The 25,303-nt window shown below is 33.4% G+C and overlaps 4 long non-coding RNA genes across 5 annotated transcripts; all 4 read left to right on the top strand.

Annotated features, from left to right (window-relative positions):
• Nucleotides 1–2,672: 2,672 nt before the first annotated feature.
• On the top strand, nucleotides 2,673–5,586 carry LOC127158303 (uncharacterized). Its single transcript, XR_007826117.1, has 3 exons — nucleotides 2,673–2,761; nucleotides 3,531–3,702; nucleotides 4,033–5,586. It is a non-coding gene; the product is annotated as an uncharacterized LOC127158303 (long non-coding RNA).
• A 1,597-nt stretch (nucleotides 5,587–7,183) lies between these two features.
• On the top strand, nucleotides 7,184–12,346 carry LOC127158305 (uncharacterized). Of its 2 annotated transcripts, XR_007826120.1 has the most exons (5): nucleotides 7,184–7,258; nucleotides 7,397–7,546; nucleotides 7,974–8,042; nucleotides 8,144–8,204; nucleotides 11,430–12,346. It is a non-coding gene; the product is annotated as an uncharacterized LOC127158305 (long non-coding RNA). The 2 variants fall into 2 exon arrangements; XR_007826119.1 differs by lacking the exon at nucleotides 11,430–12,346 and having other exon boundaries at nucleotides 8,144–8,704.
• A 2,013-nt stretch (nucleotides 12,347–14,359) lies between these two features.
• LOC127158300 (uncharacterized) lies at nucleotides 14,360–15,725 on the top strand. Its single transcript, XR_007826114.1, has 4 exons — nucleotides 14,360–14,505; nucleotides 14,701–14,872; nucleotides 14,999–15,048; nucleotides 15,151–15,725. It is a non-coding gene; the product is annotated as an uncharacterized LOC127158300 (long non-coding RNA).
• A 2,334-nt stretch (nucleotides 15,726–18,059) lies between these two features.
• LOC127158308 (uncharacterized) lies at nucleotides 18,060–19,584 on the top strand. The gene is made up of 3 exons (XR_007826123.1): nucleotides 18,060–18,092; nucleotides 18,850–19,027; nucleotides 19,191–19,584. It is a non-coding gene; the product is annotated as an uncharacterized LOC127158308 (long non-coding RNA).
• The last annotated feature ends 5,719 nt before the right edge of the window (nucleotides 19,585–25,303 follow it).

Here is a 25,303-nt window from a genome sequence, read left to right as displayed (position 1 = left end):
AAACAAAAAATCGTATTTTATTGTATTTCTCAACTGGTATATTATATCAGAATTACTAATATTGTTTTCGTCGTTCTATTCTGAAATGCCTGCTGACAGCGCGGTTTATCTATGCATTTACATATACTCAAACTGTGATCGCTGGCAAAGATAATTCCATACTGTACATATTTAGAAGTGTATTAGAAAAATAATAGTTCTATAGTAAATGTTGATATAATTGAGAGTGTTTTAAACAAGTGAATCTTGTTAAAAGTTACATGCGGTGGCCCATTTCAGCCCGACTTTTTTACGTCCCTATAAGGCCGGGCTTCGGGACAATTTTCACGTCATAACTCAGACGCGGGCCTGGCTTCGTGTCTGTTTTAGGCTTCTACTTATTTTTATGTTTTTGACATCCACAATTTATGGTTATGAAAAATTCCCCGCTGGTGGAAACAACACGAGACTTCACTTTCGCTTTTTTGAGACCGGCTTTTGAAATCAACGAACGGGAACAGATCCGCGTTCAAGTGCACACAATAGGCTAAAGCTTGCTGTGAAGCACCGGCAAAAGTAATTAGCATGAATGTGTCGAGGGAAAATAGTAAGGAGATTTTTAATTACTTATTAATAAACTAGTGTTTTCTGAGTCAGTGATTTCAGGATGAATTTGCCGATCTGGACTCGCCATCTTCTTTTTGGACGCGCCTTTAGAGAGAAATTCATCGTTACAGATTACACAATGAAAGAGCTTTTGTTTTCGATTTGATTTATTTCATTAAGTAATATTTTTGAGCTTTCTATATGTACATTTATCATGTCTGTGCAGTTTGTTTTCGCTGCGTGTCGGTTTATTTTTGTGAAGCGCTCCTGTTGAGAAAAATATCGGAAAATCGATATATCGGTCGATCTCTAGTTGTTATTAGTGGCTGTTTCCTTATTAATGGTAGTATATTGTAAATATTATTCTTATTCACTACTCATTTGAACCCTTTTTAACATTTTTTATTAAATACTATTTTTACAAACAATATTATTTTTTATGCTTTTTACACAATTACGATTCATAAAGTTTATCATGTTCAATATCTCATCTATTATATAAAGTAACAAGTCTAATTTCACTAGAATATCTTTATTTATATATATTTAAATATCGAAATATTTTCAAACTCCCCCTAGACCGTTGCTCTGATTTTCACCAAATTTGACTCGGATCATCTTCAGACCTTGCTGGCAAAAAGTTATAGATTTCGTGTCGATACATGAAATGGTTTTCGTTTAGAGCATCAACGAATTTGCTGGAAAGATGCCAAACTACATCTGAGGCTGTATCTCTGCAAAACTTTGATATATTGACACCAAATTTTATATGTGCCATTGTCGCCTCACACTAACCAGGCCACATCAATTTGGTAACGGCGCCACCTATTGGTCAGAAGTAATACACCATTCATTAAACATTAATAATGCCATTTCCAAAAATGCTAATAATGTCTGATTGCATTAGCCTATTGTAATAAAACTGGTCTCAAAATATTCCTTGGGTCATGCCGACAACATACATACCAATTATACCACAGTTGGGCGAACTTCCTGTCTGCCATTTTGATTAATGTACAAAACCTACTTGTTCGAACTCCTCCTAGACCGTTGGTCCGATTTTCACCAAATTTAACTCAAATCAAAGTTATGGATTTCATGTCAATAGACAAAACAGTTTTCGTACAGCGCCACTACACATTTAAGGCATGATGCCAAAATGACTCTGAGGCTGTATCTCTGTAAAGCTTTGACATAATGACACCAAACTTTGTGTGTCATTGTCACCTCACACAGAACACGTCACATCAATTTGAAAACAGTGATAAGCCATTAAATTATATTATTAGTGTTTGTATTTATGATTTTTCAGCCATTTCAACTGATATCATCCTAAAATGGCTGTAATTACTCGTTGTAGTCGGTCTGTCGCTCCTTGTCATGTTTAGCTCATCATTCTGCCTCTTTTGTGCTTGGCCCTGCAATTGCGGCTTGCAGCTATATTTTCTTAGTTATTGTACATGGAAAAACTGTAGATGGACAGATCAGTTCTATAAAATAACTAATTAAAATCTTAAATTTTATGACAATGTAACCTGAAAGTTGGTTGTTTTTCGGATAACATAATTTATCCGTTATTATCATATTGTCATTTTGACCATAAAGTTATTTCTGTTTTTGCTTGGAGGTTATTAAAAGGTTATTTTCTGGAACAGAAAACTGAATATGCCTGGAAGCCCTGCTGACAGTCCTTTTACCGTTTTTTACTACTGCATTTTACAGGCAGATTCCAAGAAATGAAGTTGTCAGCAGTATGGCAAGCCATTTTGACTTTTAGTCATTTTCAGGATATGAATTCTTGATGTCAATAATTCAATTTTAACTAGTTGAAATGTTACTTCTTGATGCCATAAGAGCAGGCTGATTTACAAGAAACCATGCAGTCATGAAAAATATGAAAGACATCAGTTTGGAAGAACATGCACAAACACACACTATTACAAGCCTGAGAATGAATAAAAGTCAAAACGGCTTGCCATACTGCTATGTTTGGCAACGCGATTTCTTGGAATCAGCCTGTGCATATCTTCCTCTAAAAATCGGGACTATAAAACCGCACGCACAGCCTCCTCAGAGCAGTACCGTGAGCTGCTCTATACAGAGCTCCGCTGTAGAACGTCGCCTTTACAGGAGCTACTCTTGATTTTGAACTTTTCTGACAACATCAGATTATACTGTAAGTGTCTATGATAATATCAAATGATTTATTGCATTTGTTATTGTTACGGTCTGTTGACGCACTTGAGCACAATCTAAGTCACATTTAATTCTAAAAAAAATAAAATAAAATGACAAGAAGAAATGCCACAAAGAAAGAAAAAAAAAAGAAAAGGAAAGAAGGATCATAGACTAATCAAACAGCAGATGCTTTAAAGCAGAATGAAATGAATTTCCGTTCTGAAGCTGCAGCTGAAATAGTGATACTAGTGCAGTGTAAATGCAGACTAATGGATAATAGTAAAATGAAACCGTATGACTCTGCAAATCCATTAAAATGATTTGCAACAACTGCAAACTCATTAATTGTGTATTAATTGTGTATCATTGATTTTTAGCTCAACATTGTTATGATCTCAATTTTAACAATAAAAAGTAATATTCTGACAGTGATGCATGTGCAAAAACGATGTTCTGATCTACTGAAACTTATAAAACAATTTATTCTTAAACATAATATGGTTCGTCTGTATTATTAAAGGCTATATGCTTAATATAGCTCTGCTCCACATTTTGTATCAGACATTCGTGCCCTGAAAAACATTTAAGACCCTGCACTAGATAGTTTGTTGTTTTTAACACCATGTTAGCATTTACATGGTAAAGACTAGGTCAGCATCATAATCCCTAACATTTTTAATTATTGTAAAAAAAAAAAACATTTTAACTTGACATAACACAGAAATTCTACACCACTTTAAACTGTACTTCCATATTATTTGCAACAGATATTCTGCAAGGAGAAATGACTCAAAAAGACAGAACGCATCTGGATCAATCTGCAGATGAAGGCTAAGAAAAGAATAAAAGACAAAAATGGCAAGTTACAACCTAATGAACCAGGAGAGAAAAAGATGATTGTAGTTAGACAGAACAGCATAAATGGCTTCAGACCAAACTGTGAGTATTTATGAGGTTTGAGACAAAACACTTTTTCATGTCTTTGATCATCAACACTGTTTCTCCTCTAATCTGTCAGTGGGACCTAAATAAACTACAACCACTCCAAATAAATTGCATATGAAAATATCCATTTAAATATGTACATTTGGCAGACATTCTTTATCTAATGCAACTTACACCAAATTAAATATGAGTTCATATTTCATGAATCTGCTCATCTGTTCCATGGGAACTGAACCCATGATCTATAGCACCATTCTTGTACAGAAATGATATGAACAAATGTCTGTTTTTTTGTGTGTGTGTGTGTGTTTTCTCCGTTTGTAGATTCGGAAGATCTAGATGGCTTTATACTGATGTTTCAAAAAATGTCACAGATTCTCACACATCATATACAGCAGCTCATTTCTGTTCCTGGAGGCTGACCTTCCTATACACAGTAGCTCAGTTTTTAACCCTGTGTTCCTGGAGATTTGGTTTTGAAAGAACAGGATCAGGCTCCTAAGGGGACATAGTGATCAACTGTGTGCTATAGTGCAAAGTGTGCGTTTTCTCTCCTTAGAAAGCAGCAGTTCCTTTCACCAAAGTGGCAAAGTGTTCATGTTCATTCTCTGATTAAGCAGTCTGTGTTTTAAAGTCAAAGGAAAAGCCTGAATCAGTTGAGGGGCTCTGGCTGCTCTGTTATGGTTTGAGTACATTCATCCCTCAAGTCTAATCAACACAAAGCTGATCGTCTTCATCCTATGATGACACATTTCTCTCCTGATGGGAGTTTTCTCCTCCAGGATGAGGGCACAAGGACTCAGTGATGGGTTCAGGAATATACATATACTTAAAACTTCACAGTCACTAGATCTCAACTCATTTAAACACTTATCCGTTTTTTTGTTGTTGTTTTTTAATGTCAGCTCTTTTATGACGATGCTGTACCACAGAATACTGCAGGCTAGTGTAATATGAATGCAAAAGAATGAATTTTTATACAGGCTCATGTTTTTTGAATCACTGATTACTGTGTTGTACTGCACACTGTATGATATTACATTGGAATGGAACATGGTGCAGCAATGCCAGTGTCATAAGTTTGATTCCCAGGGAACGCATATAGTCATAAGACGCATAGCTTTAACGCAGTTGTTATCAACCCAGTTTCTAGAGACCCCTATACTGTACACTTTAAAGACTCTTTAAAAGTCTGATAAATGCAATAAATTTTGTGGAGTCTGTCCTAATGAATTGATGACTGCACTGCAAGAAATATGAACTACAATAGAATTATATTCATAACTGTATTGCAATAAATCTGTACTACTCCAGGGAATAAACCTGGTTTACTTGTAAAAAAAAAAAAAAAAAAAACTTAAAGTGCTTGTTTGTGTATCATGTATTTTGATTGAACATTATTAAAGCAAGAATCTGTTCTGACTTGCTCTTGAGTTGTTGAGCAAGATCAGACATTAAAACAAAAACAATCAAAAACAGCTCTCTACAGGAGATTGTAAGTATTACAGCTGAGAATAATCACATCAGTATTTACATCACATCAGAATTTAGAGGAGGTTTTTATAGTTATTTAAATTAAATTTGTAAATGTATATTCCAGAAGTAATCCAGAATTCCAAGAGTTAATCTGCTTGAGAATTATCTATTGTAATATTATTGCTATATCTTTAGATTAATTATAGCACTAAAAAAGAGATGCTTCAAACACATTCATTTACACTGATTTTAATTAGAAAAAAAAACATAAAAAAAAAAAAATAACTATATATCCAGACAGATCTATCTGTAATGCTGATCATGCGCTCAGAGTACAACACAAAAATGACCCTGTCACATTATTGAATTTAAGCAAATGGGACAAATGGGAATTTAAGCAAATTGGATATTCATGTCTGTCTTCTTTATTTTTTTTTTATTTTTTTTTTTTTTTTAATGAAAATAACCAATCCTTTCTCTAGGTAAGACCCTTCTTCCTCGGCTGGGATCGTTTACAACTGCATTTGGGATCGTTTGATCGTTTTGATCTTCATTTAAACTACATTTTGGAAGTTCAAACTCAGGGCACCATATCAGAACTTCTCCTTTAAAGTGATGCTTGACTCTTTACAAAATAACTGATAACTTTACAAAAAACACAAAATATTTCCTTGTCTCATTTTCTCACATCTTAAAGGAGAAGTGCACTTCCAAAACAAAGATTCACATATAATGTACTCACCCCCTTGTCATCCAAGATGTTCATGTCTGTCTTTCTTCAGACGTAAAGAAATTATGTTTTTTGAAGGAAAACATTTCAGGATTTTTCTCCATATAATGGACTGATATGGTGCCCTGAGTTTGAACTTCCAAAATGTAGTTTAAATGAAGATCAAAACGATCAAACGATCCCAAATGCGGTTGTAAATGATCCCAGTGAGAAAGAAGGGTCTTATCTAGCAAAACAATCGGTTATTTTAATTAAAATAATACAATTTATATACTTTTTAATGTCAAACGCTCGTCTTGTCTTACTCTGCCTGAACTGTTTTTGTTCCGGTTCATGACAGTTAGTGTATGTGGAAAAACTCCCATCTCATGTTCTCCCTCAACTTCAAAATCGCCCTATATCACTGTTTTATCGCTGTTTTAACTTTTGTTCACTTTGCAAACACTGTGTCTGTACTTCTGCAGCGATGTAGGATGATTTTAAAATGATTTTTGATTTTGAAATTATTATTATTTTAAATCTTAGTCTAAAGTTAAATTTGCGACACAGAGCTGAAGATGCGTGTGATAAATGTGTGTGATAAAAAACACACCTAATTCACATCAGCAGCTCATGAATGACTTTAACAGAAACACAAGAGCTCGACTCACTCAATCCTGCATTTTACACTGTACATCTACTGTTCAAACACACAACAGTTTCTGCTCAGACTCCAAAAATCTTGATTTCAAATCACTAAGAAGCTCATTTAGCACATCATCTCAGTTTACTGTACTTACTGTAACTTTCTGTTCACTGATTTAGGAAATACCTCTGAAAATGAAAAAGGTTTATAATATATATTTTGTTTTATAAGCCATATATATATTGAAAAAAAATAAAATATGTGTGAATGTGTGGAAAATTTTAAAAAAAAAAGGTTTGGAAAATTTTGTCTATGTTTTTTAAAATAAAAGCACAAGGACTTGTATGATTAAGTTTGCAAGGAAAACATTGCTGTACGTGTTGGCTTGAATGTGAAGCGCACTTGAAACCAGTATCATGTCCTGACTTGTGTCGTTTTCCACATCTCTATCAGTTTGGTTTGTTCGTATATCACAGAGCCTCTGCCTGGAAAACACCAGCAGCATTGCAGCTCATTATATAGTGGATTTAAGAACTGAAATTAGGCTGATCAGGAAGGGGGAAAAAAAAAACACACCACACCCCACACAAACACACAGACTGTAGATTACTTACTTGTCAAGAGTCAGTGTTAACTGCAGTAGGCGAAGACTCAGACAACACAACAAACACCACCACAGATCTCGGAGCTGTAGTGTAGCTCTTTTCAGTTCATCACTGGTAAAATACTTTATTTATTAAACAATTTTAAACTGCACTGATGTTTCTACTAGTGAAACTAAAATGTAAACCGGTATTGCACATGAATCATTGAAAAATGTCAAACATCACTTTAACTTGAAATTGTACATTTTGCAGTGGAAATGAAGAAATGGCAGAACATCTGCGGAGCATCACTAACTACAGGAATCACAAAATGACCAGCAAAGAGGACGAGAGACAATCTACTGAACCAGGAGAGATACAACCAACAAGACGAGTTAAACGGGGCAGCATTAAATATAGACCGTAAGTAAAATAAAGAAAATTAAATGTAGAACTGTAAGTAAAGTATTTATGATCGTCAAGATAAAGCATTGTTCTTATGGAAGCTTTATTCTGCCACTGATTTAAAAAAATAAATAAATAAAAATTTGTTCCATAAATTCTTTCATCACTGGTTTCATCTAAAATTCAGGAGTTTAGTGATTGATCAGCTACTGAAATACAAATGCCGTTTTTCTGTAATTGCCATTTGTGGCAGGACGCTTGAAATCAATCACTCATTTAGTGCAGCATATTAAAAGAGGGACAATGGACACTCAAGAGCTTAGAAAGTACTGAGCTGAACCTACCGTTAAAAACTTGATCAGTGCACCACTGGTAAAATTAATCCTAAATGTCTCATTTATTCACTACATGAAAATACTCAGATGTTTGTGTTTGTGATTTCTAGTTTGTCGTGATTTAGACAGACCTGCAGAGATTCATTCTGATGATGCAAAGACAGACATGCACAGATGAGGTGAGATATTAATAACATGCAGAGAATAAATTGAGTTCAAAGTAGAACTGACATATGCTGTTACACTGTCAGCTCTTACAGAATGTTTCTTTTGTTTTCAGAAAGTAGTTCCAGTTTTATTTCCTCTGATGTCAGTCACTGAAGCAACGACAGAGGTGGAAAGTAATGAATTACATTTACTTGCATTACTGTAATGGAGCAGCTTTTTTGTGTACTTCTACTTTTTAAAACCTGTAATTTTAAGTATAGTTTGTATTAAGTATTGTACTTCGCTACATTTTAAAACACATTAATGACAGAATTCTTAAAAAACGCTCCATGGAAAATACTGCAGTAAATGAAGGGTAGGAAAACAACCTGGCGTTAAAATCATAAGAAAGATGCAGACGGACAAGACAGGCGTTATGGTGCAGTCCCAGCTGAAAACGAATTCCCATCGTATTCTGCTGAAGTTGAACTCGACGAAAAAGAAGAAGTGACCCCTTGCCATGTTCATGCTCTGTTATGCAACTGAAAAACCAAACTAGCAGCTTATAAAATCTCAACATCAAGCCTTCGCAAGCATGTAAAGGTAAATAAATCGTTGTATTGGTACGTACTACCCACTTACTACCCTCAGACTACCTCTAAGACTTTTTGTATGTTATTACTATGTCACTTTATTACACTCATAAACCCCTTTATGCACAATATTTTTATTTATATATATATATATATATATATGTATGTATAATTGTATTTATTTGCATTTCTAATTCTACCTTGTATTTAATGTTACGTGTATGCACCTAGGGTCTGAGAGTAACGAAATTTCAATTCTCCATATGTCCAGTACATATGGCAGATTTGACAATAAAGTTGACTTTGACTTGACTAAAATTAAGCTTTGACAGTTTAGCAAAGGGTTTTGCACAAATTAGTCAACACGACAGCGGTGCAGGGTGTGTGATATATATAGTAATTGTTGTTTTAACGAGGTGCGATTTGACATTATGAATATTTTGCAAAAACCAAACATGCACTTAAGTCTAGCAGACTAGTGCGCGCGTGCATTTAGAGTGCATTCTTTCACTGTGTGATTCAGTCTGTTAAAATGCATTTAGAATAATCACAAAGATAAAGATACAGGAGCAGAAATTTTATACATTTATATCATTTCATATAGTAAAACAATATCACATGAAGAGCTGTGTTTTTTCTCCAAAAATCCAAGGCTCATTGGAAATACGTGCCTCTATATACATTTCTGCAAACCTAAAAAAAATGTATATGTACAAATCACTGCAGTTTCCGGTTAAAATGAACGCTAGAGGCAGTAAAACTTTTAATCCTTTTCTCACATAGTATGGCTTATACACAGAGTTTGATTAATAAAGCCTAATTATCAGAAGATTGCACAGCCAGTTTTGTTCCTGAATGTCTCAACCATTTAAATGATTCAGTTCAATCGCAATGACTCACTCATTAACAGTGAGTTTTTAAAAGACACCCACTGGCGGTTTTAATTTCTCATTTGAAGTATCTTGATTTAAAAAAAAAAAAAAATCAAATATGAGTATTCAACATTTTATGTCGTATATATCAAAACATTATTTCTGCATTTCATGACCTGCATTAAACAGTGTGTAAATACATCTAAATGCCACACCTTGTGAAAAAGAAGTGTGCTTAATTGTATTAAAAATGTAATTTTTGTGTACTTCAAATCTTAAAAGTATACTTTTTAAAAAAGTCCACTTGCAGATAATATTATATAATTTAAATTAAAGGCCACTTAAGTGTACTTAAAAAGAGTGCACTTTAATGACAATAGATCTTAACATAGTGCACTTTTTAAAAATGCACTTTATAATGTCTAATTAAGTATTACTTAAAAATACATTTTACATAACTATGATTTTATTGTTTTTTTAAATAAGTACACTTATTTTTATATATTTATCAATATACTAAATTTATTTTAATTTCAAATTAAGTGTGTTCTCCAAAATTACACTTGTTAATGTATTTTAAATGTATTTAGTCTATAATGTATAATATACTTGAAATGTTTTTTTTTTTTTTTGTAAACTTCAATACACTTTTTTACTATACAGTATATTCCAATAAAATGTATTGTTGAAATTTTCATCACCAGCTCCTGTGATCCAGCATAATTTATAGGTGAATGATTCAGTAATTCACTCAAGATTTACTCGGTTCAGTACTGGATGAATCAGTGTTTTTGAATGAATGATCAAAGACAAATACATTATTAACAGGCCCCTATGTATGTTACTATATGATTGCACAGAGCTTGAGTCTATAGGTATTTTTGATGAAAGTAAACGACCGACAACGGTCGTTTTGAAGAAAACGACCGATTTCATGAGCTGAAATTTTCTTGGACGACATCAGACATGAACTCCATGAAAGCAACAAATCAGTGTTGAGACTCTTTAGGCCTCTTAATTTATAGATTACAAAATGTAAAGCTGCAATAAAAATGAAATATATTTAACACTAAATTAAAAATCAGACATAGCTAGATAAGAGCTAAATAGAGCTCAGTAGAGCTAAATAGAGCTGTCAGAAGCAAAGCACAATACAAATCTATGGAATAATGAAACTCAAAAACCCATTTAATAACTTTTGCAGATTAAAGACCCTGTAAGCTGAATTCAGTGAAGATTGATGTCAGAATGACAAAAATATCAACACTGATATGATGACACCAGCAGATCATTCACAACACAAACACACAGAGCTGCATCTTTTGATTATCAGAAAGTGTGAAAATACATTACTGTGAGGAATGAATGATTTCACCAGGATCAGACACTGACTATTCCCGTGATTATACTGGATAAATACAGTAATTTATGAGTTTAATAGAAATCTGTTACATAGCAATATTGTTCATGATCTAGGCCTACCTGTTGACCTGTAGCTTCACCCCAGCTGATGAAAACATGAACAACTCCTGTCTCACTCTGAAAAAACAACAACAAAAATTAGAAAATCAATCAAATACATTCGACCATTTCAAAATAACACTACTGCTGTTAATATTCACCTTCATTTACACTACAGTAAAGCAGAGAATATTTCTATTCCCATTCTTCAGTATAAAACTGTGGCATGAGATCATGATCACGTGACTGAGTGTGACTGACAGTGAAGTGTCGCTCTCTACTGGACACTAGCAGTATTACAGCTCAGAAAATCACACAGCAGACTGTAGAAATGCTTCAAATGAAATTAGTAAATAAGACTCATGAGATTCACCTTTGTATTTATATACTCCATCTCATACTACAGCTGAAATCTACAGTGTTTAATCACTGTATTGCTTGTCCTTTGTCAGTGTTCTTTAGTTTCTGATGTTCTGTTATTGCTGATTTTCAGGTGGTTTGTTCATCACAGCGTTCATTTCTTCAGCAGACCTGGAGCAGCATTTATGAGAACTGAAGAGTGTGTGAAGATTCACTCAAACACCAAATTACAGCCTCTTCTTCTAAACTGTGTGTTTGTGCGTTTACGTAGGAGTTACTGAATGAATGGAGGCATCAGATACACAAACCCCGCCCACTATTACCAGAAGCCACACCTACTCATCATCATTAGTGCATCACCGCCACCTACTGTTAAACACACTCACAACCATTATCTTTATATAACTGCCACTTTATGATTAATAACCCAATTTTTATAATTTTCTAATCTTTGCAGATTTCCTTTTGTTCTGTCTGTATAACAATATAAGCTTATACACATTTACACATAAAACAAACTGTATTTTATTCCTCTTTATAATCCTCTTCATTAGCTTTCTGCATTTTTGATACTAAATTTAAAGTGAGCTCTTGTGTCTGCTGTAACTCAATGCCATTCAAATACAGACCCACAAATTTCTTTTTATTAAAAATAATTAGTGTTAAATAGTGCTACAAATAATAATATTGCATTGTTAGAGTAGATACAGTAGTTTTAGGTCTGTAACTCATGACTATAGAATATCAGCTCCATGAAATAAAATTTGAGCATTATAATTGTATTAAAAACATGAATATATTAAATATTCTTTGTTTTTTACACAGAAGATTAGCAGTTGTTTCCATCTTTGTCCACTAGATGACACAACTAGATTTTCAAACTCAAATGCCTTTAGTCTCGGGTTAAAGTTTTTCATCCTTAATATCTATAAATCTGTAAGTGCTTTTCTAGAAACTATTTTACCAAAAGCAGCACACAATGGATCACCTGCAAAAGCCTCAAACTTGCTCCTTGTTTATTGTTTAAAAGTATTTAGAAGTATAAACACTGAATTAAATGTGAACTTTTAAGCAGAAAGACTAAAATAGCAGTTTTCTTTTAAAATGTATTTCAAAAACCATTATTTTATTAATTTTGTTTTAGAGGAGAGGAAATCCTGACAACACAAACTTACCTAGTATCTTTTTTTTAAACGATTTTGGCATAAAAACTGTATTTAATAAATGATTTACAGCAGTATATAGACTTGTGTTATTGTTCATGCATGACAGCAGTGGTTTATGAACTTTATGAAAGCTTTTTTGTTTCATGATACTCCAGGTTAAGTTTGAGACTCAAGACCAGATCAAGTGAAATCAGAGATCAGAAATGAAGCTGAATGAGGATCATAATCTCACAGACTCTCTGACACTGTTATGTAGTGGGATCAGAGAGTTTGTGGATGGAAAAAACAAAACAAAACAAAAAAAAAAAAAAAAATCACAGAACTGGTTTGGTGACTCTGAATCAACAGCACCACAATCAACCGTCAATTTGCCGTTAGTCAGATTTCTGACCTGAGAGACGACAGCGTAATTACACACGCCTCTCATTGAGAACAAAAGTAGAAATATCCCACACAGGTCTGATTGTAGTCATATGTTTTCAAGATTCAAGCTTTCGATGAAACATGTACTCAGTATTCCTCTTTATGCAATCAGATAAAATGCCTGGACTGACCTTTGCCCCTCCCTTGTAATACAGTATAAACAGACTCTCATCACACACATCTGATGTGTCTGAATCATATCACAGGATCAGCGTTATAGAATCAGTTTCATCAAACTGCTTTAGAGAGGAGAAAACCTGCTGATTACAAACTTGACAACAGTTTTTAAACAAGATCTGTAAATAAATCTGTATTTTTCTTCTTTTATTATTATGTCCTTCTTTTTCCTTTCTATACATTTAACACTGAAACATAATTAATGATATATAACCGCTTTGTGGTTGCAGCATAACCCAACACCTTTCAATACACACAAAAATATTATTTGAAATAATATATAAAATTTTTAGACAACTAAAAAACTCTATATACACAGTAGATTAAAATCCTAATAATTAATGTGTTTTATAAAGGAACGAAGAGATTTGCAATCTTTTGCAATTTATTTAATTTGAGACTAAATAGTTAAGACAAAAAAGTGTTTTATAATTATTGTAATTGAAGACAGACTGTTCTTATCAGTATTGACCACTAGATGGCGCAAGATGATTTTTGACTTTGTTGGTTGTCTTCCAGATTTCTCCTTCAGTCTGTGGTTTTGATGCAGTTTATTTTGATATCAGAGGGCAGTTTCTTATCAGAGTCCAGCAGCACTGCAGACCTAAACTAAAGCGAATTAAGGAAGAAGAATAAAAAACAACTAGCTTATTTACTGAGTACTGCACAGTATGCACTTTTTTGCATTTAAAAAAAAAAAAAAAACATTGCATGCAAATGCAAAATCAGTATATTATGTGTAAGTTGATAACTGAAGACCACACTGTAAAAAATAAAAAACACAATTTGTTGAGTCAGTTTAAAATAATTTGTTACCATGCTGCCTTAAAATTTTAAGTTGAGTCAACTAAAATAAGTTTATTCAACTTGAAATGTTAAGTTGTACTAAGTAACAACTTAGATATTTGTGTTTGCTAAACTTAACAGATGGGTAAGTAACCCAGCTGCCTTAAAATTTTAAGTTGATTCAATTCAAATATCTAAGTTGTCACTTAGTATAATTTAACATTTCAAGTTGAATAAAACAAATTGTTTTTTAATTAAACATGCAACGTTTTAATGTAGCATGTGATGTTTAAAATTTAGTATAAATTGTGCAACATAAGTGTGAATTTAATAATTGAATTCAGTAATTTGTGTATTGATGCAGCATTAAATGACTATATTATCAGCATTATATCACTGGCTAAAATATCAGTTTCTTGTATCAGTTACTGAAAAACACACCTAGATTAACCACTAGAAATAAAAAACCTTACATGAACAGAAAAAATATTAATATTACAGAAGACATATCCTGATAGCTGCAGGGTGGAGAAACGTGTGCCGCTTATTGATAAGCAAATGCACCATGATAACATGCCACAGTATGAGCTCAGTACAGAAGAGACACTTTTTCCACAGTGCTGGAGTGAACATCGACCCTCTTCAGCTCATCGCAAGGTTAAAAAAACCTCATATTTTTGTGTTGTCAAGATCTTCTCTTTTAAAACCTGAACAAAAATATGTTATTATTATAATATTTTATTAAAATAAAACCGGAATGTAAATATGCATGTACAGCAATTATTACCTAATGACAAACTTTATTTCAAAATTGCATTTTTTTTTTTTTTTTTTTTTTTTTTGCAAAAGCAGAATGAAGAAAACTAAATGCATGGCAGATGAGCTGTGGAGTGTCACAAGCTGCAGGAGAATTAACTGTTAAAAATGACAAAGGAAGAAGATGAGAGTCAATCTAATGAATCGAGAGAGAAACAAACACTGAGACGAGTCCGGCGGAACAGCATTAATGGTGGAGTACCAAACTGTGAGTTTTTGTGATGTTTAAATTTAAGTTAAAATTTCATCATCAGCTATATTCCACCATAATAGCAATGTTCTATTTTTCTTTAACTAAATGAAGGTTTATCAATGTCTGTTTGTGGTTTTATAGTTTGTAATGGTTCGGACAGAGATGATTCAGCAGAGGTGCTCACAGATGAGGTGAGATATTTACTGATTATATGCAGATGAGAGAATGTAAAACTGTAGAACTGATGCAGAAATCTGATGTCATATTGAGAGCTGTGTCTGTTTTCTTTTTAGAAAGCTGCTTTTTCTTTCATCTAAACCAGCAGGAAACTCTTCATCAAAAATGTAATTATACAAAAAAAATTATATATATGCAAAGATTATACAAAACAACTGCACAAAAGTAAACAAAAATGATATTACAAAAAAATAAATAAAAGAAATAAGAAATAAAAAATCTTGATAAATAAACTACTTGTTTGTGTGTGTTTTTTCTTCATATTGTACTTTCTCGTTCAGTGACCTTAAAATGATGCAGGAATTATGATCAGACATGTAACACATCTGCTCTGACAAAACTCTGTCAGGCTTAAAAATATATAATACATAAGCAATCATGTGACGTAATGTACATTTAATTTACTCTGTCTTTACACTGTACACTGTAACTATACATATATTTATAGTATATGTATAGTTACATGTATAGGTTTTAAAAATTGTTTCTACGTCTAGTGTATTTATGTTCATATTTATGTTTATTTATGTAGCACCGTGGTCCTGTGAGACACGACATTTCATTCCACTGTATGTCCACACATATAGCAGAATGACAATAAAGCTTGACTTGACTTGACTGTGCAAACTCAGAGGTGTTCACTATGAGCTTCATCTCATGAACGTGTGCCAAAATGAGTTTGAGGTTTCATTTAATGTGTGTCAGTCAACAATCTACAAACAATGACAGTACAATCTCTGTTTGTCAGTGCATTAAGAACATCATCTGTTTCTTAATAAAACATTCACGTGTGAAATAAATGAATCATGCATAAACTAACATTATATGAGCCGCAGCCTCAACCTATATGGTTTTTGTTGTATTTATGAAAAACCGTAGCCTAAACACACTGAGCAGACATAAAATGCACAAAAATTGCTAGCTTAATATAAATAAATAAACAAATAAGCTAGTAAGTAAAGGGACAAGAATTTCCAGGCTGACTTCTGAACGTAAAATTACAATTAAAAAAAAAAAAATTTACCAAAAAAATTATGTGGAATAATTTTATCAAGTGCAGTAGAGGGTTATGAGTCGCCACCGTGTGGTAAAGAGGGAAAATACAAGGAAATGTATCGAAAAATATTATTAAATGATCAACACTATTCAAACTATTTTGAAATATAATTTAAATGATTATGTCCAACACAATTCTAGTCACAACAGGACATTATAAAAAACAACTAAGGTCTATTTATTATGGCCAGTGTGTGTATACACACACACACACACACACACACACACACACAAATACATTTTTTGGTATATTCACCAAACTTAGGTGTGATTTCTTTTGAGTGTGTGTATGTTTATGTTATTTTTTATTGCAAAATTATTGCAATATACAGTAAACATTCTCCTTTTTTTGTAACTACATGCACTGGACATTGTGTTCTCCATTTTTTTGATGTAGTGTCTAATGTATGATCTGTAGTGTGTGTAGTACTGACTTTTTTTAAAGTTTTGAGAAAATGAGTAATGTTTTCAAAAAAATGTGTTTTAGCATTTCAGAAAAACTGTAAAAGCAGATTACAATATGGCCAAACGATGCTTCCTCAAAAACAGGGCTGCTTCCATTACATGTTTAATATCTGGTTTGAAAAAACAGTTTATAGTTTTTGTGAAGTTTAGGCTTACAATCATTACAAAATATGTTGACCCAGGATCACATGTAACTTAGCAAAATCAGGACGTGCCCACACAGACATACACATCTGAAAGTGCATTGTAAGTGCACCACATGCACTTGCAAATGAGGAACTTTGCACACTTTAAAAACAGCAGGGATAAATACAACCTAGTATTGGGTAAAATACGGACATACACCAGTTTTTTTTTGACCCAGTGGTTTTTAGAGCGCAGCATCTGTGGTCAAACACAAGTTAGATGACGCTAGCTTATTGAGCTGTTTTCTACACCTTTCAGTTTACTCAATGTGATCTTTTTTCATAAGGAAGTAGGAGCATGTGGCTTTTGTCCATTTTTAGAATATTGTGTTGATTATTGTGTTGTTTTCCTGATAAAAGTGGTGGATTTTTTTTAAAAGTGTTTTTGTTTTCAAGTTACACATTTAGACAGATTCATTCAGACTTTCTGCCAACGTAGAATCTAGATGAGTAAAAATTTATAAATGTAATTGTGTGTAATTGACAATGTATAATTCAAACAAATCCAAAACAATTGGAATAATCTGAAATATATATTTGTGATTTATAGTCTCAGATGATCCAGGTGGGCTTGTGAAGTTTTATTCAGGTGCCAAAGCTGAGGTGAGATTCTCACATCAAAACCCTTCAGCATGTTCTCAAGAACAAACAACATCAGATGAAGACTAAACAACTGTGAGCTCCTGTATTCTTTTACAGACTCCTCTGATCACAAACAAACAGACTAATAAACAGGATCTTTCACAGATTTGTGTTTCAATACTGCTAGCTAACACGCAGTAATATTTACTTCATATTTAATGTAGTATTATACTTTACAGCATTTGGATGTCTTGATTTACCAAGCTTTGTGTAAAGCAGTGGTTCTTAATGTATTTTAATTCATTAAGCCATATTAAGTGTTCATGATTTTTTATGGTAGGAAAATGCTCAACGATAGACCGCAAGGCCCGTCCACTGCCTATGCCCCTGAATTAAAAAAATGAATTTGTTTATAAACATTAACATATTGACCAAACTGTTAATGTACAAGATAAAACACTTATTTTTCATCATTTAAATCCAATTTATTGTTGTCACAGAATGCAGCACTTGAAAGTAAATAATCAGCTTTGACTTTCTTCAAAAACACTGTAATATAGCACTTAACTTTAAGGAACACATTTCCACGTTTCAAAATTGTTAAGGAAGTGGTTTATCACGTGGGTGGCAATCATTATAAGAACTAAAGCTTAGAGCGAACTAAGCAAAAAAGCTGTAGTGGATGCTTTCTCTTCTCAACTCATCACAAGGTGACTAAAACACTTTATATTTATTTGTTTGTCATATTTATTTAATTGCTTTATTTAAATCTGAACAGTGATGTGTGTTTGTTATTGAAACTGTATTGTAAGTGAACTACACAATAAGCATTAACAAATGTTGGACTTAGATCAGCACAAGACAAGCAATGGTATTTCTACCTCTAATCGTAATAGTCTGCCCGGGGCTCTTTCCTCTTATTCCTAGAGAGATGGGTGAGTATATAAGGAATGGAAAGAAGGATGGAGGGCTAGAAGGAAGGCCATTTCATAAAATAAAATATTTTTAATCACTAAAGTGTTGCTTCTTCATGCAGCTGCATGATACAATGTGACTCTTATATATGGTCTTATATGTGACTTTTGATTGTTGTTGAAACTTGATTAAAACATTCCTAATAACCTTGAATTATGTGACATGCATGTCTTATGTAAAGCACAAATGTTGAATTGTTGAAATGTTTAAAACGGCTGTGTCAGATGAAAAACAGAATGCTTGTGTTTGGCAGGTGCTGCACATTTATTTTCCTCTCTTCAGTTGCTCTTTCAGATTAAAATGAACAGTGTCAAATACCTCCAACAGAATAATTAGATGTCTCATATATTTGAGAATATAGTTGATTCAGGAAGGTTTGAAACATTAAATATTATGTGATATAAATGATGGCACCTTGACCTACTTTGACTTTTGTGAATTAATGCCACCAGCTGCAACTAAACTCTTGATGTTGTTTGTGTGATTTAACAGATGGAGTGTAGAATGGAAATAACAAATACAGAAAACTCCTAGACCCTCAGAAAAACAAAAAACAACAGGACAGAGAGAAAAATGGAGGCCAGAAGTGAAACGCAAACCAGTGAATCACAAGAGAAAAGCAGATGCAGATTTGTTAGACAGAGCAGTATGGATAGAATAAAGCCAGAATGTAAGTGTTTGTTCATTATGAAACTCTTAAGATGTATAAGATATTGCCATAAAGTGACACCTTCAAGCAGAACCATTTTACCTAAGTGATATAGTTCTCATAGATTACAAAACCTATAAATCCAAAACAATGAGGGCAATCTATATACATTTGTGATTTCTAGTCTCACGTCATCCAAACGGGCCTGTGAAGTTTCATTCATTTTGCTCTCAAGAACACACAACAACAGAGTCCAGTTACCAGCAGCTAAAGACCTGATCATCACATTCTCCATCACTCCAGACTACAGTCTGTTGAGCTCCTGGATTCTTTCAACCATATACAGACTCACTGATCACAAACAGACTAATGAATGTTTTTTCCTTCGATCAGTGTCTGATAATGACAGTTCTGTTAGATTTTCAGTTTGGTTCCTTTTCCTGTTGTCATGTTTATTGATTTGAGTTCATCATTATTTGGTCAGCCTATTTTAGTGTCTGTGCAATTTGAGTTGGAGTCTTCAAAGTGTACGTGTCACCAGCCCGGCCTGTCCAGATTTACCTGCGCGTTTCTTGACACAGACTGTTATAGAAGACCAAACAAGTTTTTTTTTTTTTTTTTGCCACCATTAGCCTGCTTTGACTGGAGCAGGGGAACCGCTCCCTCGGGGAACACTTAGAAGATTTCCTCAGTCTAAACCCGTCTTGCATTCTTGCTGACATTATTTCAATGCACTTTTCCAGTCTCTGTTGTTACTGACATCCAAATAGTTTCTAATTGCTCCCAAAGACTTGCTTTTGATGAACCTTTTGTGCAATCAATGTTTGAATCCATTCAATCCCAACAATAATTATATTTAAGTATTAGAAACAGAAAGATCTTACACATACAGAAACATTAAAATGATTTTGGTAATCACCAGTACTTAGTTTAGTGCAGCTGTGGCACAAACCGTACATCGATTGGTGGTCCAATAAATTTGTTACGTGCAGTCATGGAAAGGCATTTCAAAAACATATTAAACTACAATACTATTTTGTATTTTGTAATTAAAAACATTTAATCTTAGAATTTTGTATTTTCAAAATACATCAAATACTTTTTGCCAATCAACCTCTTAATTAAAAGACCATGCACTCATTGTCACATTTCTGAAAACACCTGTTTCACACCGTTCTTTGAAGGGAGTAAAACACTCGAAAATTATTTGGTAAATTAAATATAAATTAATGAAAAACAAGCGGAGGTGTCATTGCCCCGGGGCACCAAACAGTCTTAACCTGACAGAGGGCCGTCTGTTTCAGGTATTTGTATATGATGAATCATAATCAAAAGCCTTTGCAGAAGCCAATGCAATTAAATGTAAGCATATGTGTCAGATATACTATGCTGAAATAAAGCACATACTACTCGACAATATTTGCATCCTGCTTGTACATGAAGGAATTCAAACATGTCTTAAGTACACCTAAATGAACAGAGTAAATGCATAACTTGAGAATAATATTGCTATTATTCTAGTTAGTAGTAATGTAGTGAAGTGTCGCCCTCTACAGGTGATAAAGAAACTTAAAATGTAAATGAAAGTATTTCATATTAATAGGGCTTCAGGAAAACACACTTCAGTTTATTATTGGGTACAGATGCACCCACTTAAAATCTAATTATTTTAATAAACTAATAAGAGAATCATAGAATTAATTAAACACAAATTATGTTTTTTATTGAATGTGAAGCCTTATTGAAGTGAATCGTGAAATGTTAAGGTCAAACAGCTCATTATATGAGTTTTCTATATAATATTTGGGCAGACGTTCGGGTACATTATTTACAGTAAACACTGATCTAAGCATTCATGTTACAACGTAAACACTCATTTGTAATCTTCTGTTTTATTTTACATAAAGTTATACAACATGAGTTATACAACATTTACATGCAATGAAACATTGTCTATCATAGTTGCACTCAATTTCTCACATTTTAGTCTGGCAATATAGTTTGGGAGAAGTTCAGGTAGTATAATGTGTACAGGTTGGTCACGACAGCGTGACTCTAGTAAATGAGGCTTTGTTACGTCATAACTATAAATGTTTTAAAATTTCAAAGGTTTGGGGAGCCAAGATGTATAGATCTTGTTATCAACAGATCAATTATCTGTTGATAATTATTGGGTATCATAGAGACAAAATAGTTCACACTCTGATAATTTTAAATGTGATCCTGGACCACATATCATATGAAAACTGAATAAAGCTTTCCATCCCATGCAACATAAGACTGGTTTTGTGGTCCAGGGTCACAAATATAACCCTGAGATTTCAGAGAAAGGTTGAACAATATTAATACTGTGTATGATACACCAGGGCTGATCACATGTAGATCACCAGGGCTGTTCCAGGGTGGGTCCTACACACAAGATGAGTAATCAAGATATGATTAATCATCAGCTAATGTTTCCTCTTACGTTTATGGTGTACATTTTACACGTGCCAGCGGATAAGTATGTCAAACACGTGTGTGTGTGTGTGTGTGTGTGTGTGTGTATTACAGGTGCAAGCGACTCCAGACCGAGCCCTTCTGCACCTGATGGTTCCAATTTGTTTCCAATAATCAGCTTTGTGAGCATAAACATAAGTAAAAGTGCCTTTAGAGAGAGAGAGGAGGAGGGAGCTGATTATGCAAATTTGACAAATGTGAAAAAAGGTTCTAGGAATGAAAATGCTTAAATATTGACTCCAAGACAAAGGGTCACTGGACAGAAGTACTTGTGTTTGTTTATAAAGTATTATTGTGTGTCAAACATGGATGTGTGGTTTTATTAGAAAACACTGGATTAATTTCCACTGATATGTTAATGATCATGAAGAAGCAACTACATATGTCTTCTGGACCAGATGAAATGTCTAAATTATTCATACAATAGAAATATCAAACACTGAGTGATCAGTAATTTTTTTGGATTAAATTGTGAACCAAAATCCGGTACACATAATCTCTTTAGAATACAATCTGCATCATGTTTCTTCATCCTCTACAGCTAAAGTCCTGTTTTATTAGACAGCTACTTGTCTTTTGAAAATCATATTTTGCATGCTACAGAAACAACTTAGAGAACGTTACCTCATTCCGAAGCAGAACATTTTTTCATGCATTCATGACTATTGTAATGCATTAACAGCTTGTTGTCCTGCATCTTTAGTAAACAAACAACAGGGTGCTTATACCAGGTCAAGTAAGTATGATCATATCAATTTTACCATCTCTACACTGACTTGGCTACCTGTTATTATTTGTGAAATAAGACATGCAAACAACACAGTCACCAAAGCTGCCAGCCCAGATTCAGTTTCAGAATGAGGTATAAGCTTTCAAAAAAAACATGTCATATAGGTGTATACCATACAGTGGGTGGTTACCTTTCCTTATCCTATATAGCCAACTCAGATCTCAGATCTCAACCTCGGAGTCACACAAGCAGTGGAGATTCTCATCACAAGGTAACTAAACACTTCTATCTTATCCATTTATCTCAAGAGTATTTATATCATTAATGTAAACATGATGTTAGTGTACAGTATTAAGCATTAGTGCATCTAAAAAGTAAATCTATATTGCACAATAATCACATAAAAAGGTACAATTTCTCTATAAATTATATCTGTATTTTTTAAACAGATATATGCACAAACAGAATATAGGAGTTTAATTACGTCTGTGCAGTTTACACAAGAAACTGTTACATTTATCAAATCTCTTAGTACTAATATCACAACAGAACATCAAAAGTGCATGTTTTCAATTCAGCGTTAATACAAAAAAAATAAAAATAAATAAATAAAAAAAATCACAAAGTATCATTTTCTCTACACGTGTTTTAGTATAAATGCTTCATTCACAATGTCATTCATGATGCTATTACTGTCAAACTTTGTTTCTCTCTAGATATTGATTGTATAGATAAAGTTTCTGATATGGTAAACAGTGATTAAACCAAATGTTCTCATTAAATATTACAATATTTTCATGTTTGGAAACAATGCTTATGTGTACTGAAAATGTGAATAACAAATGAAAACACAAGATCATGTTTTGAAAGAAAGACTAGTTGTGTTACAACTGTGATAAGTTTATATCATTGTTTTGTAAATCTACACTTAATTACACCAAAGTAAACAGAAAAAACTGTAAATTCTAACCAGTTTTCTTCATTTACAGTCTCTTGATCCAGATGGAGCTGTAAAGTGTCATTCTGACGTATCAAACCGGACCAAACATGAGGTGTGGAGAGAAAACCGTATACAGTTATTCACATACAGATTTATTAGGAATGTTCTTGTTTTAATGTTATCAAACTGAATTTATGCAGCTGACTGATCAGGAATTATATCACTGTAACACAGCTGGCTTTAATTAAACTGTGTTTGTGTGATTACAGATATGAATGGAGTGTAGAAAGGAAAAAAACACAGAGAGAAATCTGCTGGAGCATCAGAAACCATAGACAAGCAAAACCCAACAGTATAGACAGAAAAATGGAGACCAGAAATGAGACGCAAACCAGTGAATCTCAAGAGAAAAACAGACAGAGACTTGTTAAACAGAACAGTATGGATAGAATAAATCCACTGCGTAAGTATTTGTTTATTATGGAACTTAATATCGCCTTTACACTCTTGTCATAAAGTGATCAGTCATAGAGATTCATCAGACTGGCTTTTTGCAGTTACAGATTAATTAAATATTTACAGTTGTATGATTGTTTAATTGACATTTTTATAATATAAAAACTATAAATCCAAAACAATAAAAATATCTATCTTGTATCAATATATCTTGTGATTTCTAGTCTCAAATGATCCAGACGTGCCTGAAAAATTTATTCAGACGTTTTGAAGAACACACAACATCAGTGACGTACAGTTACCAGGATCTGAAGACCTCAACAACATGAAAGTGAGTGATGTGTGGCCAAATATCATGTCCAATACACACACACACACACACACTGTGAACACACACCTGGAGCAGTGGCCAGCCATTTCTGCTGTGGTACATGGTTTGGCGCTCAAAGGCTCTTCGACTGCAACATTGAAGGTGGAAGAGAATGTTGGACATTCACTCCTGACAACTCCTGCCAGTACCAAGACTCAAACCACAACCTTCAGGTCTAACCATTAGGGCACAACTGCCCAGAGTCCAGGAACAAGTGGCAGAAGACCTGAACGACTACATGTCAGACTCCATTCATCCAGACTACATTATTTCAGCTCCTGGACTCTTATAGCTTTTACAGACTCATCTAATCACAAACAACCAGACTAATGAGTTCACAGTATTGCAGTTTTTCTAGTTGTAAGCAATTCTGTAAGGAAGGCATGTTAGAAAATGTCACGAACATGAAAACATTCCACTGTGGCTTTACATTCACCTTCAACTACAATTCTACAATGCATTACTCAAATGAATCTAATTAACTCAAACTTCATTTCCCAAGACTTGAATTTAAATCCCTTAAAGTGAAAAGGTACACTGTAACAAAAAAAAAAAAAAAAAAAAAAAACTCAAAAAAGGTTGTTTTAACTTAAATTGTTCGTGCTGCCTTAAAATTTTACGTTTAGTCAACATTAACATTTTACAGTGTATGTCAATTTAAAAAATGTTTAAAAAGGTTTCTAACATTACTTGATTAGTATATTAAAGACAATGACATTTTCTTTTCTATGTTTAAAGGGCTAAACAATTATTGGTCAGTAATTTCACTGTGTTATTATTGTTTGTCATTGTTTGCAGTTCAGGAAAATGTAAATAGTATTCATTTCTAGCATAACATTTCTGCTAACAGTTTTTTTCTCAATGCTATGAACAGTTTTACAGACTGTCAATCTCAGTACGTCTAGCTTTACATCATGCATCTTTCCAAGGCCAAAGACAACAGTGGGTGAAAAAGGTAAAGAGACACACCTCTCATCGGGAGGAAAAGCATACATTTCCCCTGCAGGTGCGCCTGTCTGTTTTTAAGATTGAAGCCTCAGAGTGACAAACTCATGATGTGTCATAGAGCCCTATAGTGATCTCTAAACAACAACTTTCACAACAATGCAACAATTTTGAAAGTCTTTCCAACCTGCTGCTGTCAGGATGTACAATAACACATGTGCATGTCTGAATAAGTTCACTAATGTGTTTGAAAAAACTGATATCATATAAAGGAGTTTTTTTTTTTTTTTTAAGATCCAGTGACTGATGGCTGATATAATGCTGATACTGTAACTTAATGACATTAAATAACATACA

The sequence above is a fragment of the Labeo rohita genome, unplaced genomic scaffold (assembly GCF_022985175.1).
Source record: "Labeo rohita strain BAU-BD-2019 unplaced genomic scaffold, IGBB_LRoh.1.0 scaffold_144, whole genome shotgun sequence".
NCBI lineage: Eukaryota > Metazoa > Chordata > Actinopteri > Cypriniformes > Cyprinidae > Labeo > Labeo rohita.
Note: the sequence above shows the minus strand (reverse complement) of the source record. Positions and strands in the feature narration are given on the sequence as shown.